The sequence below is a fragment of the Lycium barbarum genome, chromosome 5, assembly GCF_019175385.1.
Source record: "Lycium barbarum isolate Lr01 chromosome 5, ASM1917538v2, whole genome shotgun sequence".
Taxonomy (NCBI): Eukaryota; Viridiplantae; Streptophyta; class Magnoliopsida; order Solanales; family Solanaceae; genus Lycium; species Lycium barbarum.
The window spans coordinates 121547137-121567866 of NC_083341.1; the positions used below are offsets into that span (position 1 = coordinate 121547137).

At 35.3% G+C, this 20730-nt stretch overlaps 2 long non-coding RNA genes across 2 annotated transcripts; both read right to left on the reverse strand.

Annotated features, from left to right (window-relative positions):
- Window positions 1–1558: 1558 nt before the first annotated feature.
- On the reverse strand, window positions 1559–2932 carry LOC132642666 (uncharacterized). The gene is made up of 4 exons (XR_009583293.1): window positions 2729–2932; window positions 2373–2650; window positions 2163–2282; window positions 1559–2072 (listed from the first exon to the last, which is right to left on the reverse strand). It is a non-coding gene; the product is annotated as an uncharacterized LOC132642666 (long non-coding RNA).
- Window positions 2933–9647: 6715 nt separating this feature from the next.
- Window positions 9648–14731, reverse strand: LOC132641313 (uncharacterized). Its single transcript, XR_009582806.1, has 2 exons — window positions 13001–14731; window positions 9648–10063 (listed from the first exon to the last, which is right to left on the reverse strand). It is a non-coding gene; the product is annotated as an uncharacterized LOC132641313 (long non-coding RNA).
- Window positions 14732–20730: the final 5999 nt, after the last annotated feature.

Here is a 20730-nt window from a genome sequence, read left to right on the forward strand (position 1 = left end):
TGACCTTCAATGGCCAAACACGTTCCCCCTTGCATAGATGGTCCTCTAATCAACCTTGCATGCATGGCCTTCTTGCAAGCATAACCTTTCTTGCGCAAAGTAGTCACTTGCACAAATAGCCCTTTGTGCAAATAACCATCTTCCGGCCTTGAATCACCCAAGCTTGCAATTGTAACCACTTTAAGAGGCAAGCCACCTTGGACTCTTGGTCTCTTGACTTCTTCCTCCATGCTATTTCCATAGCTTGAAGGCTCTCCAATGACTCCCTTTAAGTGCTTCCATAGCTTCATTCTCCATGAACATGGCTTCTAAAGCTTGAATGTCCTTGTCTCCACTTCTAGCACAAGTTCTTGGATAAAATTGAGCACTTGAGCCATTCCGGATCGTATCATCCTCCCCTTCTTCAAAAGGATTCGTCCTCGAATCCGAACCTATCAAAACTCAAGGGAAGACATACGAAAATATGGTCCTCAAAGCATCAGGGTTAGCACAAAAGACAATAATTTTATTCTCATGCCAAGGATGTACAAACTTGTGGTACAACCACGGGTCAATGATTACTAAGAACAAAACCTCCACACATGAGGCATAAAAAAATTGATTCCTCCAAATATCATGAAACAAGTATATGGTAGGGAAACCAATGGATTCAAAATACAAAGCATGTAAGACTACATTGGTCCTAGCAAGCATGGAGAACAAGTAATCCTTATTATTCTAACAAGAGTACTCGCGCAAGTTTAAGACATCACCGGGATCAAAAGGGAAGAATACACACACATCTCGATCAAGACAACAACAATATACCCCAATAAGGCCTCTCTCAACACACTACTAAAAAAACGGGAAAAACCGATGACGAAAAACGACGGCCAGCGTCGGTTTTTTTAATGAAACCGACGGGAAACCGACCCTTTAAGGTCCGTCGATTTTCATAGCCTCGCTTTTTGAAAAACGACGGACCACGTCGGTTTTTTCCGACGGACTGCGTCGGTTACGTAGTCCGTCGGGTTTTATTCAATAATTTAAAAAAAAAAAAAACCGACAGACAGAGTCGGTTTTATTAATTTCTGATTTTTTATCTTATATAAAAATAATATATATATTAAGAAAAAAACGACGCACTGCGTCGGTTTTTTATATAATTTTTTTTATTTTAATTAAAAAACCAACACAATGCGTCGGTTTTTTCATGAAATTTAAGAATTAATTTCTAGAAAACCGACGAACATAATCGATTTTCCGTCGGTTTTCTGGAAAATTTGCAAAATTAATTTCCAGAAAACCGACGGACTGCGTCAATTTTCTGAAAAATTTTCTGCATGCAAATCATGCATTTTCTGCAACCACACCTGCACAGAAACCAGTACCAAAAGTTGCTCAAAAACCAGTACCAAAAGCTGCTCAAAACTAGCATTAAAATGCTCCAAATCAATTCTAAAAGAGCTACAACACATAAAATCACCCTCAGTAATAATAAAACACATTAAACATTATCTAAACATATCAAATACGATCTAAATAGACCTTCAAAGTTCAGAAATATTTAAATGTCCAACCAAAAGTACCATTAACTAGTTTTAACATAAGTTCATTATTAAATCCAAACTACTACAACTGATCATTCGGTGTCCGGGCTACGTAATCACTGTCATCATCATCTTCTGGGTCGGAGGGGGGGGGGGGGGGGAAGGGGGCACAGCAAATTGTCCACATGCAATATGGCTTTTAACTTGTGCCATTAGCGATTCAAGGCTCGCTTTCATGGTGTTACTTTCCTCAACTCTTTTTGCCTCAGTCTCAGCTAATTTCTTATTAAGTTCAGCAATTTACTGCGCCATAGCTGCGACCTGAACACCATCAACTCCCTCGGCTTGTAGAGAAGACCCTTCACCTCGCAATCCTGACCGAAGGCGACTTAAGTTGTTCCTTGGACCTAGACCGTACGCTCTACCCTTTTGTACTCCCCCAACTGCTCTACACTAAAAATCTATCTCTAATTCCGGTGGAGGACGGCTCGGATGCTCAGGCTAAGTTTGGTTGTACTGGTCCACATCATTCATAAATTGCGTCTGTATATTAAAAAATGAAACTTAGTATATAACGAATATATCATAATTAAACTTATATATAATAACTTAAATAATAAAATTATCACTTACATAGGAATTACGAGCCCTGTCCTCAACCCATACGGTCGGATTCGACTCCTGTTTCTTCTTTTTTGTGTGGGTCTTTAGGAATAGCTGATCCTGAGTTGGCATCTGTCCCGTAGCTTTTTTCTGCAAAAAAAAAAAAAGTTAAACATAAAATTAATTGCTCAATAATGATAAATTGATCGTAGGTAACTTTAAAAGTATAAAATTACTTACCATTGTCCTAGCCACGTGCCCCTGACTTCTTGCACCCGCAGTGTGCGAAGACCCACCTTTCTGGGATGCACGGGCAGCCTTTGCCTGCTCAGACTTGGCGATAAACTCAGGAGTTCGCCAATATGCCTTAAGTTTCTCCTACTGTTCAGCGTTTAGCCATTGGGGCATCCTCATATACCTTCTAGCCCTCGAAACCAATCAGACAACCTTGCACTCCCCTTCCTCTTAAAGTTTGCAGCAACCCTATCATTGTCCATTGGATCCCATGTACAATACATCTGCAAATCAAATAGCTAATGTTAGATGATTTATATAAAAGTAAATTCAAGTTATGAAATGTATAATAAGATGCATACGTTAAACTCTCTAAACATAGCCTGTCGAGTATCATATGGGATTTCACCCCATGAAGTATAAAAATGATCGCCATAAAGCCTCTGAACAACATCCAGCAAGACTTTTGTAGTGTCGTGATCTGGCTAGAACCTGCAGTTAAAAAATTTAATGCATATTAGATTAAGATGAAAAAAAAAACTTTAGGAAAACTTAATAAAAGACAATCTTACCCAACTCCCTCAGGCACGATGAAAATCCGACCCATCGCATCTCTATCTCCCGGATGTAAACTATGATATATCGGTGCCTGTATAGCAGCCGGTGCAGGTGCAGGATCAGGAGCAGGTGCAGGAGGACGACGATGGGTCTGAGACTGGTTGGATGGCAGTGACTCAGGCTCAGAGCTGCTATCTCTAAGGCGCAAATTAGATACACTTGGAGGTGTACCATTTGGAGAAGGAGAAGGAGACAAAGTGGCTGATGTACTAGGAGATCTTCCACGTGGTGGGCAATACATAGGTATAGGTATAGAAGTAGGATAGGTAAATGATGCCGGCTGAGGTGGTGCCGGCTGAAAGACCCACTGACCATACTGGGCCTGCATAGAAGAGTCAGGCATAAAAAAAGAAGGCGGAGTAGACTGCATATGTGGAGCGGACAGAATGGACTAACTACTAGTAGTTGTAGGATCTATAGGTCTCTTATATTTTCTCTTACTAGTACCTCCAGCTTTACCTCTACCACTAACTCTACCTTGATCACTACCACCTGATGACATCTGCATACATAAAATTAATAACTCAATAATGATATATTGATCGTAGGTAAAAATTTAACAAGTATAGAATTGTGTTATTATCAAGCATAGAATAAACTAACATGCAACTAGTTATCCTCCCACTCATCCTCGCTTGTTTCATTTTCATCAGGTGATTCTTCCTCATCGTTTGTTTCAGGTCCATCGGTTGATTCTTCCTCAACATTTTCTATGATAGTTACATCATCTTCATCAACTTCTTCTAATATGTGTTGAGGATGTTCCAAACTATTTTCTAACTCTGTGTCAACCGTTTGATAAACAACTGGTACATCATTTTGATACGCCACATCTAATGCATTATCGACCTCAATCCTCCCCACAGGCTTAGTCTTTATAACCACCCACCAATCAGCCTTATCCCTACGCAAAGGATATGGAGCATAATACACTTGCTTAGCATTTTGAGCAATTATAAAGGGATCATAGCGATTGTATTGTCTTGTGTGTTTGACTTCAATTAGGTTATGTTGACGATTCACCCTTGTACCTCTTTGGCTTGGATCAAACCACTTGCACTGAAATAATGTTATCTTCTTCTTATGGTAACCTGGATACTTAAGTTGTATGATCTCCTGCAGCACACCGTAATAATCAACAGTTACACTGCTACCATCAGCATCGCCTTTAATGCACACTCCACTTTTATTCGTCTTCTTATATTGAGAAACTTCTTTGGTTTGAAACTTGCAGCCATTAACAATGTACTTTTTCATTGTCCTAACTTCATTGCCTGGTCCAAGAGCTATATCTTTCACAAATTGGGCATGTTCTCCTGTATGATAAACCTATATAATAAGTAGGAAAATTAAAATTCAATAACTTCTATGTAGCCTACATTTAATTGAAATTATGTAATGAATTTCCACACTTACAAAATCGTACAGCCAATGGGAAAACTTAGAATATATGGCTTCATCGCCCTCAAGTTCTACGAAGTAACTGCTCGACATATGCAAGATTTTCATTAGTTTCACCCTTATCAGTTACCCATTTAATTCAGTAACATAATTCGACACTCACCGAATATGTACTTGAATTTCAGGGCAATTGAGCAAAACATGTGTCACAGCTGATTGCCTCTCCATACTACTCAGGGTTCGTTTTGGAGGCTTTTTAGAACCTCGTCCTGGTTGATTAAAGATGGACATTGGTGGGTAGTTATGATCAACCCCACCCTCATCATTACGGTTAGGCCTATTTCTCATACACGACACTTGCTCTCCGAAATAATATGAATAGAAATGCGTTGTTTCCTTTGCAAGATACGCTTCACAAATAGATCCTTCAATCTTAGATCTCTGCTTAGCCAATTTTTTGCATTTGCCAATGGTCCTGCACACATGTTTAATATCAATAGGAACAGTAATTAGTTAACAAAATACTGTTAAAGAAAGAGCTAGTAAGTTTGGTTACTTACCTCTCGAAAGGATACATCCACCTAGTTTGAACCGGGCCTCCAAGGCGCGCCTCTTGTACAAGATGAATGGGCAGATGTTCCATCATATCAAAAAATCCACATGGAAAGATCTTCTCGAGCTTAGTTGTAATGACTGGTATATTTTGTTCCATTCTTTGAAGGTTTTCTACCGTCAAAGTGTTAGAACATAAATCCTTGAAGAACAAACTTATCTCTGTGATTGGTTTCCATATTCTTTCCGGTAGGCGGCTAAATGCAATAGGAATCAAAATTTCCATGAAAACATGGCAATCATGACTTTTCATACCAATCAATTTTCCTTCATTCATATCAGCACGCTTGTCAAAATTAGACGCATACCCCTCTGGCATCCGCAAATTCTTAACCCATTGACAAATCTGTCGTTTCTCCTCCAAAGTGAATGAAAAACTAGCCTTGGGCTTGAACACTTTACTATTCGCTAACTCTTGCAAGTTCAATTCAGGGCGCCTATAATATTCCTTTAGGTCCAATCTAGCTTTTAGGTTATCTTTTGTCTTGCCTTTAACATCCATAACAGTTTTGAACAAATTATCAAAGTAATTTTTTTCAATATACATCACATCAAGATTATGTCGTAGAAGATTATCCTTCCAATACGGTAACTCCCAGAATATGCTCTGTTTAGTCCAACTATGTTCAACACCATAACCAGGTAGTCTATAAGGGGAAACTTCTGTGACCTTAGGCAAGTGCCCCCAAATTTCTTCTCCTGACAATGTTCGAGGTGGGGGATCATTTACAGTTTTATTCTTTCTAAATGCTTGTTTCATTTTCCTGAATTGGTGCTCCATAGGCAAGAATTGACGATGACAATCAAACCATGAATTTTTGTGGCCATGTTTTAAAGTGAAAGATTTACTAGTTTCCATGCAATGAGGGCAAGCAAGCTTTCCAGCAGTCATCTAACCAGACAACATCTCATACGCAGGAAAATCGTTAATAGTCCACATCAAAGAAGCACGCATATTGAAATTGCTCTTAGTTGATATATCATATGTCACTACACCTTCACACCACAATTGTTTTAACTCATCAATCAAAGGTTGTAGATAGACATCAATCAAAACTTTTGGATTACGAGGACCAGGGATAACACAATTTAGAAATATATAGGGACTTGTCATACACATCTCAGGCGGTAAATTATATGGAGTAAGAAATACAGGCCAACAAGAATAGGGTGCAGCCGAAACAGAGTATGGTGTGAAACCATCCGCACACAAACCCAAACGAATGTTTCTTGGTTCACTAGCAAAATCAGGATAAGTTCTATCAAAATGTTTCCACGCTTCTCCATCCGATGGATGACACATAACACCAGGTGGCCTTCTATTTTCGCTGTGCCATCTCATGTGAGGAGCAGAACTCAGCGATGCAAACAACCTCTTTAACCTAGGTATAATAGGTAAATAATGCATCGCCTTAATTGGAACCGTCTTCCCACTAGGTGTCCGCTTATAACGCGCATGTCCACATATTTTACATTCATTTAAATCAGCATCTTGCTTATAGAACAACATACAACCGTTTGGACAACAATGAATTCTATCATACGACAATCCTAATCTGGAAACCAATCTCTTTGCTTCATAGTAACTCTTAGGTATGTCGAATTCTGGACTAACTAGTTCCCCTACAAGCTTAATCATTGAGTCCATAGCAGCTTCAGCAACAGTCCAATCTGATTTGATGTTAATCATTCTAACTGCAACAGACAACTTAGAATGCTGACTCCCTACCCAAAGTGGATGACTAGCCTCTTCTAATTCTTGATAGAAGCGTATTGCTTCTTCATTAGGAGGTTCCTCAAAATTTTGCTCAGGTTCAAACCCAGACTGTACGCCAAAAGCATCATTAACCATATTATTAACTCTATCATATTGGACATGACTATATTCCTGCGACACACTACTTTCACCGACAACCATATTGTAAAATATACCATTGACCCCATCAGTCTCTCCATGATCAGTCCAAACATAATATTTCTGCTTAAACCCACGACTATATAAATGAACCCTAACCGCTTCCGGTTTCAAATACTTCATACACCGGCAACGAGAACAAGGACACCTAATTACCCCTTCATTTTGAAAAGGGTGAAGTGTCATTGCATGTGTGATAAACCCATCAACACCTTCAACAAATTCATCATGTACACCCACACGATTACTATTATTCATATTATACATCCACATACGATCCATCTACAAAAATATACCCACAAATTATTGAGGTTATAGAAATATATTATAACTTAAGAATTCTAACTTAAAATATAACTTAAGAAAACACAATCCACTTCTAACTTTGAATTCTCAATAACAATTATAACTTTAATAATTTATAAATTCTAACTTTAATATAATTTTGAAAAGCACAATCCCAACTAATTCTAACTTTGAATTCTCAATAACAATTCTAACTTTAATAACTTATGGATTCTAACTTTAATTCTAAAAAATGAAAAGTAAATCTAGTCAAATAAAGTCTACATTTTAGTTTTGAGGTTATAGAAATATTATAACTTAATAATTCTAACATAACTTAACAATTCCAACTTTGAAAAGCACAATTTCAACCAATTCTAAAAATTGAAAAGTAAATCTAGAGAAATAAAATCTACATTTTAGTATTGAGGTTATAGAAATACTATAACTTAACAATTCTCACTTTCAAAAGCACAATCCCAATCAATTCTAATTTGGAATGATCAATAACAATTCTAATAACTTATGGAATTCTAACAAAAAGCACAATCCAACAAAAAAAAAAAAAAAAAAACTAGTCAAATAATTAAAGTATATATTTTTGCACATATTCAACATCAATAATATTACAAAGAATGATAACTAATCTAACACAAATACATTGACAAAGAACATGAAATATAGCACAATCTCAAGCAAAAAAAAAATGACAAGTAAACTAGTCAAATAAAGTTTACATTTTTTTTCACAAATTCAACATTAATAACATTGCAAATGATGTTTAACAAAGCTAAATAGATTAGACGTAGGCCTAAAATCTACAAATAAAACTAAAATTAAAAGAATTTTAAATGCCCTAATTTAAGAGAAACTAACCTCAATTTATTAACTTCAAAATGGGTTTGGGGTAGGTGGGGACGGGCTGCGCAGGCGGCGGCGCTGGGCGGAGGGGATGGGGGCGGCGGGTAGGGTTTGGGGGAATGGGGGTTTTAATTTGGTAGAGGAGCAGAAATGGGTATAAAACCCGTCTGCTATCATTTTAAAGAAAAACCGCCGGACAAAACCGACCCTGTCCGTCGATTTTTTCCGCACGTTTGACCAGATTTTGACCCAAAAAATTTAAAAAAAAAAAAAAAAAAAAAATCGACCCTGTCCGTCGGTTTCTTCAAAAAAATATTGTTTTATTATTTTTTTAAAAAACAAAATGAATTGCATATTATTTAAAATATTTTTTAAAATAAAACCGACGTTGTCCGTCGGTTTTATATTAAATTTTTTTTTTTGTGCGGGTATATATTTTCAAAATTCTGCCAAAAAAAACCGACGTCGTCCGTTGGTTTTCTAATTAAAATAATTTTAAAAAATTAGAAATGTAAAAAACCGCGGAAAAGAAAACTACTCTCTCAAAACTATTTGTGTAAACAAGTGGTTTTAAAGTAATTATAACTATGAGAGTAAATGCATATTTATAAAGGGAGTAATTAATGCTAATGTATGCGTGAGAAAAATATGTATGATATTTATTTTATGTAAGAATAGTATGTATAATATAGAATAAGAAGATATATATATATATATATATATATATATATTATATAAGAAAATAATGTATATGTGTGATATATGTATCGCGGGTAACTAAAAATAGTTATTAATGACGTGATAGTACTATATAGATGCATATAATGTAAAGATGACCAAGGGAATTAATGAAAATAAGGTAGTATATGTATGATATGTGTTTAAAAAAATAACAAAAATAAAATAAAATAGTATGTGGGTATACTTATTGTAAAGGAAAGTAATTAATACGAGTTGTAAAATTATATGCACTAGGGATGTATATTGTTTATAAAAGGAGTACATATATATATTTTTTGAAGATTAGGTATAAATATCGTTATTGTATATAAGGACCGTATATGTAATGTAGAGTATGAAAATATATATATTTTTTATGAGAAAATAACATATATATGGATTATGTTTGTCATATGTAAAATGGTATAAAGAGGTATACTTTTGGAAATTGCCATGAAAAATATAATAATATGTATAAGTACCGTGGTATATATAAGTACACACATAGCGTAAAGATGATTGGATGATTTAATAAGAAATAAGATAGTATATATATGTATGTAAAAAATAGAGTATGTACCTTTAGCTCTCGTAAAATATCTTGAGCCACCGTACTCGGGCCCTAACAAGAGTTCTTGTATTCTACTTAAATAATAAGGCCTATTCATGTCAGTTAAAATAAATGCCGAAAATGTCATTTTGTTTAAAAAAAAAAAAAAAAAAAAAAAACCTTTGATCCGTTCCTGTAGAAGACCAAACTCAAATTCACCACTACTTTTCCCATGAAAATAAGCATTTTTTGAAACTATAAAACACCAGCAGTTAGAGGTAAAAAAAAAAACTCATTTCTATCCTTTGATATCCGCAAATAGACTCTTAAAGGCATGCACTTTTATCCTTCACGAAAAATACGTGTTTTCGAGTCTTTCACCCTACTGAAATCTCCTGGAAAGAATTAAAGAATTAACGACTAAGTTTTGCTATTCCCACCTGAAAGTTCTATACAAAATTGGTTCACAAACAAGAGCATCTCAACACCGAAAACTCAAAATGACAAGTGTTAGTTCAAGCAATACAACGAATACGGTTGTAAGTAAATGCGAGGCCAACAAGAAGAGAGAAGTGGCTGGACATCTCTTTCAAGAATCCCAACACCGAACTAGGAGACTCCATCGGAAGACATAAGAAATAGTGGCTCGAGGAGGAATAAAATGGGGGCAGACGCAGCTTGTAACTTAGTCCAATTGGACAGCTCGTGGAGTTTTATTGATAAACTCCCAGGGTGCTTCGAGTATTTCATGTAAAAAAAAAAAGAAAGGAAAAGGATTAGCGGCTTATGACAAGTATATAAAAGCTCAACTTAAATAGCAAGACAGGCACAATTATACACTAAGACTAACAGATTTTCCAGAAATCTTAACAGGATGTTCAGTTAACTTATGAGAAGAATGATTTATGTTATTACAAGTATGGAATAAATAGAGCATATTTACTAACTAAAAATACCCACAGTTTGCAGCTGGGAGAAACCATACGAATACTAAGAAAAGATTATAAAATTGTTTGAACCCAAAGTTTTGCACGAAGTTGTCGTTCACCATAATCCTGATTTGTTTTTAAGATTTAAGGATAGACTAGGAGCAGCAACAAACTGGAAACAGTGATGAAAAAGAAACCTCAACATCCTTTATAAGTTTATGCTATCAACATCTTAGAGACAAGTCACTGGATTCATACATGTTTTAAGTTCGTGGATGGATGAAGAAGAGAGTCAAACACGCTCATAGTAAACTCATTTGCTATTTAGATTTTATAACAATCAATCATTAGAACCACAAGCTGGAGAAAACATACTTAGCACACAACGGACTTCAAAACGATGAAACAATCCACTGTTCCTTATTCAGTTTTCAACACCCTTAAATTCTAGAAGCCAAACCAATTACGTCAAAGAAGGTAGCAGGTTCATGTCTTAAAAAAACAGTAACCCTTTTTTTTTTTTTTAAGAAAAGGAAATCAGAAACAGTAAAAAAAAAAACAGCAGCCCGGAATCAGAAACAGAAAAAAAAAAAATAACCTTTTGTTTATTTTACGAGCAGATTTTTAACTAAGATGGCAAATAATGGATTCACGTAAACACTTCAAAGAAGAATTTGGACGAGCGACGAAGCTATTCAAACTACACACTCGGCAGATGTAATCCCCGCAAACCAGTAGCCTTCTGTTTTCGATTAAAAAAAAATAACTCAAGTGTAACCTTTATTCTTTATAACCAATAGCCCAATATGTAACAGCACCAGAGAGGTCTCAAGTGCAGAAATCAAATAACAACAGGTTTAAAGCTTCAAATTAGGCAAAGTTTAGGCTAGACACACAACACATTTGGGCCAAAATGCAACAATTTACTTAGTGCATAGCTCAACTTCAAAGTATTCAACATTCAGGCCAACAATCTGCCCTTGAAGGGCAGCGGTAAATGGCAAGAAAGCAGCAGCAATAGGATATAACAAACATTGGACAGCAGCTAATTTTAGACAGTAAGACAGCAGCTAATTTTTCCAAAAAAATGTAGCACTTTGAGAGCCTTTAAAGTGCAGCAATAGTGGGCTCAAGCTGGCCAAAAACACAACAGCAATTTTTGCCTCAAACCTGCCGAAAAAGTAGCAGATTGTTTCTCGAAATATAGTAGCAAAATAGCTCAAAACTGCAGCAACACATCTGCAGCAAATGCAGCAGCTTTTTGCCCCCAAAATGTTTCAAAATGCAATTCATTTCACCCCTCAAAAATGCAGCAATAACAAACTAAGTATTGACACATCCACTCAAGGTTTGTAGCAGCCAGTTGGTTCATAAACAAGAACTTAACGCATCAGTTAGTTCCCTCAGAACGCAACCAGTAAATCACTCCAAAAAGGAGATGCAACTGCTCAAGAGTACATTAACTCAAGGTGAAATCTTTAAGGCTGTGTAGTGCAACTTCTGCTTCACAGAGAACATAGAAGCAGTTTTCCAAAGTGTTGCATTCTTCAACCCTCAAAGAATGTACCAACCATTTTAAAACAAAAAAAAAAAACATTTCTTCCAAGAATACATTAACTAACTTTAACAAGATTACTAAATAGGGAATGCAAGATTGTACTGATTTTTTGATATCTAATTAACATGATTTTCAACCACAACTCACCCAGGTTCTATTCTCAGCAAAATTACTTTCAAATGCCTTCATGAAACTCAGGGCCAAACATATATGATCTATTAGCACAATATGAAAAAGTTATTCTGAAGTGGGTACAAATTAATTCCTATGACGAACCTTTTCTTTCTTTAAGAGTGTGATAAATGTTACTACTGAACAGCAAGTCATCATGCTCACTTTAAAAGAGAAACAAAAGTAATTCTCAAAGATATGCTTAGAGGCTCACAGATCATTCAAACACAAAAGAGTGGGAACTTAAAATACTTAATCTAATTCATCAAACTAGAAATAAAGGAACTTAACTATTCCTATTGCATATAATCAGGTAGCAGAACCATACAAATAAAGTGCCAAAGTAAATGTGGCAACAACAACTAAAAAAAAATAAAAAGAAAGAAAGAGGAAGCAGCAGTGACAAGATTTTAGTACATCAATGGTACACAGGTCTTTAAATCAGACAAGAAAGATATATAGGAGATGAATCTTGCAATAACTAAATGCAATGACTTTATCAGAGACCATCAGGGTAGTTTTAAAAAAATGAGATTCTTTGATCATTTAAGGTGCTTAACAAAATCAGAAGGAAGTAGAGCTAAACCACAGTATCTAGGCAAATTTTGTATTGAAAGTTAAGCAATCTGAATCTCAGGAACATTTGGGGTTTGAACATCCCCAATTCGTATGAGTATCAATACTTGCTTATGTTCTACCCAATTAAATCAACTGAAAGGAATGTTGAGTAATCAATCATTAGAATTAGTTTAAACTTAAAACTGATCCTTATCATATTTTATACAGGTTTAAACAAGGACTAACTTATATGGTGACTTGAATCTGGAACAACTAGGTTCATGTCACATTAGTCGAACTAATTAAAATGAGAGTTAAGCCACACTAAACCAATACACACACAATAATCTTTTTTACCCAACTATAGAGTAGTCTAATTCAAACAATAACACAAACAAACACTAAATATACTAGACATATTAAGACGGAATTTAAAGGATAAAAACTAGGGATTACCTTTTCCGTGACAGCGAACTGAGGCTAACGTCTGTCGTCGAGCCTCCGAATCCGCTTGAAGAGCTTGTTTGGCCGAGAATTTCAACACACAAAAAAATTAGAGTTAAAAGAGATTTTTTTTTTTTGGGGGTTATTCAAGAGGGATTTCCAACACTTGAACCTTGTCCGAAATAGCTCACTAAGGGCTTCTATTTATAGGTAACAACTGAGGGTTTCAACAGCTCCACAAAGAAGCAAGAATTCGAAATTCAAAAATAAGGGAAAGGCGGGAAATTTTCAACAGATGAGATGATGAAAATAGGGATGGGACTTACCATGAAATCGCACATGGAGCCTGCAGCAAGCTTCAGAGATGGAGTGTGAGAAAGGAGAAGAGGGGCGTGATGGGAGGTGGGGTGGCGGCGATGGTGGAAAGTGGTGACGTTAGGTCTGTTTAGTTGATTTAGTTGTAGGGGTTTGTTGGGCTGGGTCGGGTCGGCAACGTTTTGGGCTTAGAGTTGTTGGGTTGCTGATTTAATTTGGGGGACAAGGGAATTGGCCCAATCATCCTAATTCCTCTTCATTTTGAACTAATTAAAATATGCTTCTTTGTCCTAATTAATTCTCAAAAATTTGTACATATAAAAATTATAATACAAGTAATTTAATATACGTATTTAGTTTTAAAATAGAATAAACGATGATTAACATAATAATAAATAGGATTAAAGAAAAAATACCAACGCCAATATTGATATAGGAATATCAACACTATATTTTTTTTTTTTGAGTGATTTAATTGTAAAGAATGTTGTTTAGTAATTTTTAATTATATATGATGTTTGGTAATTTTTAGGAAACAATAGGAGTGTTCTTAACTTTAGAGAAATATATCTCGAAAAATAGCGTAATAATTAATGAAAGTATTTCAAGCTCATTTTGGCGAATTTTCAGGACTGAGAAGCATAGTGAAATTAATTAAACGAAAAAGGAGGGCCAAAATTGGGTGTCAACAACCACAAGATTCTGAAGCTATGGATGACATCCTTATATCTCCTCCTCTTTATGACCTCTCTCCTTGTACTTACAAAACGAGCAAACAAGATTAGTAGTAAAGTTCCTCACGTCACTCGTATTTTCACTCAAGCTTACCTCTCAACCTAAAGCTTCTTCCAAAGTTGGCAATGAACCGCTAATCCCAAATTAATTCACAAGGTTGCTAATATTTATGGAAGAATATATTCTTGTTTAGATGAAAGAAAGACGACTCAAAGTGAACGGACAAGAGCCAATAAAGTTTCAACTAAATAAAAGAGAAAAGCTTGGAAGAAATTGGCATGAAATGAAATTCGGACTCAAGAACTAGTTAACAACCAAGTAAGGATCAATTAGTAGTTGTTAATTAGCTAGGAGAATCAAAGAAATGAGAAGAAGAAGTGAACAAACCTTGGCCAAACACTTAGACAAATTTGGGAAGTTTTTGGCCAACACTTAGAAAAGGCAAACTGATCCTTATCATATTTTATACAGGTTTAAACAAGGACTAACTTATATGGTGACTTGAATCTGGAACAACTAGGTTCATGTCACATTAGTCGAACTAATTAAAATGAGAGTTAAGCCACACTAAACCAATACACACACAATAATCTTTTTTACCCAACTATAGAGTAGTCTAATTCAAACAATAACACAAACAAACACTAAATATACTAGACATATTAAGACGGAATTTAAAGGATAAAAACTAGGGATTACCTTTTCCGTGACAGCGAACTGAGGCTAACGTCTGTCGTCGAGCCTCCGAATCCGCTTGAAGAGCTGTTTGGCCGAGAATTTCAACACACAAAAATTAGAGTTAAAAGAGATTTTTTTTTTTTTTGGGGGTTATTCAAGAGGGATTTCCAACACTTGAACCTTGTCCGAAATAGCTCACTAAGGGCTTCTATTTATAGGTAACAACTGAGGGTTTCAACAGCTCCACAAAGAAGCAAAAATTCGAAATTCAAAAATAAGGGAAAGGGAGGAAATTTTCAACAGATGAGATGATGAAAATAGGGATCGGACTTACCATGAAATCGCACATGGAGCCTGCAGCAAGCTTCAGAGATGGAGTGTGAGAAAGGAGAAGAGGGGCGTGATGGGAGGTGGGGTGGCGGCGATGGTGGAAAGTGGTGACGTTAGGTCTGTTTAGTTGATTTAGTTGTAGGGGTTTGTTGGGCTGGGTCGGGTCGGCAACTTTTTGGGCTTAGAGTTGTTGGGTTGCTGATTTAATTTGGGGGACAAGGGAGTTGGCCCAATATTACGTAGGTGAATTAATCATCCTAATTCCTCTTCATTTTGAACTAATTAAAATATGCTTCTTTGTCCTAATTAATTCTCAAAAATTTGTACATATGAAAATTATAATACAAGTAATTTAATATACGTATTTAGTTTTAAAATATAATAAACAATGATTAACATAATAATAAATAGGATTAAAGAAAAAATACCAACGTCAATATTAATATAGGAATATCAACACTATATTTTATTTTTTTTGAGTGATTTAATTGTAAAGAATGTTGTTTAGTAATTTTTAATTATATATGATGTTTGGTAATTTTTAGGAAACAATAGGAGTGTTCTTAACTTTAGAGAAATATATCTCGAAAAATAGCGTAATAATTAATGAAAATATTCCAAGCTCATTCTGGCGAATTTTCAGGACTGAGAAGCATAGTGAAAGTAATTAAACGAAAAAGGAGGACCAAAATTGGGTGTCAACAACCACAAGATTCTGAAGCTATGGATGACATCCTTATATCTCCTCCTCTTTATGACCTCTCTCCTTGTACTTACAAAACGAGCAAACAAGATTAGTAGTAAAGTTCCTCACGTCACTCGTATTTGCACTCAAGCTTACCTCTCAACCTAAAGCTTCTTCCAAAGTTGGCAATGAACCGCTAATCCCAAATTAATTCACAAGGTTGCTAATATTTATGGAAGAATATATTCTTGTTTAGATGAAAGAAAGACGACTCAAAGTGAACGGACAAGAGCCAATAAAGTTTCAACTAAATAAAAGAGAAAAGCTTGGAAGAAATTGGCATGAAATGAAATTCGGACTCAAGAACTAGTTAACAACCAAGTAAGGATCAATTAGTAGTTGTTAATTAGCTAGGAGAATCAAAGAAATGAGAAGAAGAAGTGAACAAACCTTGGCCAAACACTTAGACAAATTTGGGAAGTTTTTGGCCAACACTTAGAAAAGGCAAATAATTCTTTCTACATAGCTCCGATTGATGAATGGTTTGGAAAGTAGACTCGATGAACTTCAATTTAGATAGGTTATGGCTCTCGTAACTCCTTATACACACAAAGATATGTCTCTCTCAAGTTGGACCAAAATCTGCCAACACTTAAAAAAAATTGAGATTTTTTTGAAAAATCTGCTCTCTGAATCTGTGGCCGCGCGCCTGTAGAAGCGCGTCAGGCTGCTGACGTCAATGCTGACGTGGCAATTTTTTTTTTTTTTGAAAAATCAGAAAATTAGACTTAATATTTCTGTTTTTTTTGTTTTTTGATACTTACTTGGGCCCACAAACACCTTTTGGCATCTTGACTTGAAGAACTTTGAATCAAATACTCTTTTGAGTCTTCTTCTTCACTGTGAAGATGCTTATGAACTTGAAGAACACCAACTTCCAAATTACCTTCAAATCAACATTGTTATGCTCCAAAATTCGAATCTAAGCTCCCCTCAACTAGGAGAACAAAGCCCAACGCCAATTGAAGCTAATTTCACTTTCAATTACCAAGACCCACTTTCAAGTTTCAAACCTTCAAGCTTCAACAATGGTAGAATCTTCAAAACACCTTCAAATGCCCGAAATTTGAAAACTAGGGGTTTTGAATATCAAGGAACTCAAATTTGACCTCAAATCTACTAAAAACTACAACAAATTTTCGAATTTTTTTTATTTTTATTTTTTTGGGAAATTTTGAATTTTCATTTATTTATTTTTTAAATATGAAGAACCTAGGATTGAGGATTGTAAAAACAATACTCTAGCCTAAGCTCTGATACCAAATGATAAGATTTGAATTGGGGAAAAACACCTATTCAACACTAAAACGCGGAATTAAAGGATAACAAGAAATTGGGATGAGAATTGAAGAAAAGGGGATGAGAAATATAGGATAAAAGCAAGACCCAATGAATAATGAACCTATGAGCAAACCTAAGTATATGAATCCTAGACCCTCTCAATTTGATTCAATTCAAAGAACCTATACTATTTGAAATCAAGGCAAGGGAAATTCAGTTGAATTCACAAATGAACAACCCTTCATGAAATCAATGGAAATCGGTTCAAGGCCAACAACGGAATCCACCATTAACTATTACTAATCTAAAGCTAATACTAGCTAAAAAGATCTATCTCTCCAAAGGAGTATTCTCAATTCATCATAATCTAAGTAAATGAAATGTCTAAGTCTAGTATTTATACTCCTAGACTAAAGAAGACTAAGTTATTACAAAAATGTCATTAATGAGGCAGGGGCCTTGTTTGGCTACTCTTCTTAGTGTAGTCTTCAATTCAAGGATTGGCATTCAATGGACAAACACGTCCCTCCTTGCATAGATGACCCTCTAATCAACCTTGCATGCATGACTTTCTTGCAAGCATAACCCTTCTTGCGCAAAGTAGCCACTTGCACAAATAGCCATTTTCCGGCCTTGAATCACCCAAGCTTGCAATTGTAACCGCTTTAAGAGGCAAGTCTTGGGCCTTGGACTCTTGGTCTCTGGACTTCTTCCTCCATGCTATCTTCCATAGCTTGAAGGCTCTCCAATGACTCCCTTTAAGTGCTTCCATAGCTTCATTCTCCATGAATATGGCTTCTAAAGCTTGAAAGTCCTTGTCTCCGCTTCTAGCACAAGTTCTTGGATAAAATTGAGCACTTGAGCCATTCCGGATCGTATCAATCTCCTATATTCATCCGTTGACGCCATTGTCGAGAATCATATGCTAATACATGACATACAGGAGTCACAAGTAATATACACTTATATAATGACAGATATACATGAACACAATATTGGCACATGTGTGTATCATGTATATCATTGTATATCACACACCTCCTTACCCCCCTTTTCAACCATTCTCCTCGAAGAAAACAGCTAAATAGAAGGAGAAACAGACTAATAAGTTAATTAATGATGATTTTAGAAAAGATGGAAGCATGACTAGACGAAAGAGGATAAGAAGGAGATTGGCAGAGGCACTAGGACAGGGTTGACTAGTAAAAAGTATAAGTAATAACCGATTGGCTAATATTGTAACTGGTAAAAAGCGGGGCTATCTTTTTAAATAGGCATGAATGGGTTACTAATCAAATTAATTACAGTATATAGTATTTTGCTAAAATTACAACATCGAACAAAGATTTGGGTCATTCACACAAATGCCCGTGGTGGTCTTTAATTTTTGCACATCAAATTTGTAGTCTCTAATTTTTTCCCTTCAACATTTTTGGTACGGCATAATTTTGATTTCGCAAGGCATAGTTTATGTTTAACTCCGACATATGTATCATAATATCCACACAAATTATACCGGACAAGGCAAAACTTTCAACACTCAACATAATCGGAAATCCGACATAGTTTACGTTTAACTTCAGCATATGTATCATAAAATTTATGCCGGACAAAGCAAAACTTTCTACATTCAACATAATGAAAAATACTACAAAACTTATTCGCATAACTTAATTCCTACGGAAGTTATGCCGAGCGAGGAAAAAGTTCAGTTTCCAAAAATAAAAAAATATTTCAAAAATTATGTTTTGCGAAGCACGCCTGGATATTTTCATTAAATAAGTAGCAGGGACAAAAATTAAAGACCACAAATTTAAGGATAAAAACTCAAGACTAGGGCGTTTGAAGGGAAATCCGTGCCAAAAAAAAGGAAAAAAAAACACAAATAACCCCCCAATATTATATAACTTTAAACTCTAAATAGCCATAAATTTACAAATGACAGCCAGTCTAACTTTAAACTCTAAATAGCCATAAATTTTATGCCAATCAGATTAGTTAGTATTATCACTCCACGTCATCTAAGATACCATACTTTTAAGATATCATCTTTACAGCTTCATGTGGAGCTCATTTTTCATCGATTCTAGCAGCACACCCCAATTCACACATTCCATAGTAGTACCAACAACACTCTTATTATACTATTGTTATCCTTACTTCAAAAGTAAAATTAGAGTGATGACTTTTTATCAATCAAATAGAGCCGAAAGAGCAAAGTGCACCAGGTAAATTCTTTTGCCAAGGCCTGAGGTGTAAGTGGGGTCATTGTTGCAGTAAACAAAATCGAATAGATGAAGAATTCAGTGTTATTCAGGTTTATTCTGTATAACACTGATTATACATTAAATTTTCAGAGGTACAACTCAATGTATACTCTTCTATAAGGGATGTATAATTCATGTATAATATTATATATCGAATATAATTAAATTATACACTTTGAGAATACACCATCCGACGTATAATTTGTGTATAAATATTATACACCGATTATGCACTGATTAAACGTTAATTATACATCGATTATACACTTTGAGAATACACCATCCAACCCCATGGTCACCGTCGTTCACCATCTTTTTCCTTAATGAATCACCATAATTTTCTCCATTTCAATATATAAGAATCGATACTCACATCCATATACTTCTCCCGGAACCAATTTAAATTAACCGTTAAATGGAAAGAGTTTCAAAAAGAAATAGATGATAGATTTTGAGGAGCAAATCAATGAAAACCAATCTGAAATTAGTGTTCCCAGCTTCATTCAAAATCAGAAAAAAAAAAATCTGCATAGAGGAGGAAATCTCAAGAACCGCCATAGACACCGCCCGTAAGACGAAGAATCACCAAAAATCAAGCAAGAATTTTCCAGAAAATCAACTAAAACTTCTAAGAAACGACTAAATCGAAGCAACTACCTAGTAATCCAGTGAGGACAACACCAATCAATTTGATTTCGCTACACCTGGTCTAATAGTCTAAGAAGAGTTAGAGGAAAATAATTGACACCACGTTGATTTTGAATAAGGAGCATAAGAGAATTAAGGGAAAGAGAAGAATGTATATGCTCTCCAGACTCAAATATGGTGTATTTTGGTTTACGGCTAAATTAGTAAAGTACGTGTGTTAAATGTTTAAAGCGGGTTAGTTTTTTAAAAAATAGGGTTATTTTAAGTTTTGGGCTTATTTGGGCTGCTAGTCTAGTTAATTTATACCAAAAAAATGGGCAATTGGCGCGAATGCCCTTCAAATGCGCTGGCCTTTAATTTTTGCCCCTGTAATGCGTGGCCTTTAATATTTTCCCTTCTGAGCTAAAAGATAATAAGAAAAAGACGTTACTACCCCTACCCATAACATATAAAAACCTGAAAGTTTGTAACGAACCCCAAACATCCAATTAAACATATGCATCATTCCAACAACAAACCTTTCAATCGTTCCATCATTCTAACATTTCACCGGAGAAATCTCCATTGATTTTGCTGCTACAACGTCGGAAAAGGTAAATACATAATATATAGCGTTTCAATTGAACGTAATTCAACTCAATTTGATGCTTTATTAAGTTTAGATTTGTTAATATTTGAAAATAACAACAAATCATCTTCTATGAACTAAACAACTGATATTCAGTTGAGATTCAACATTGCGA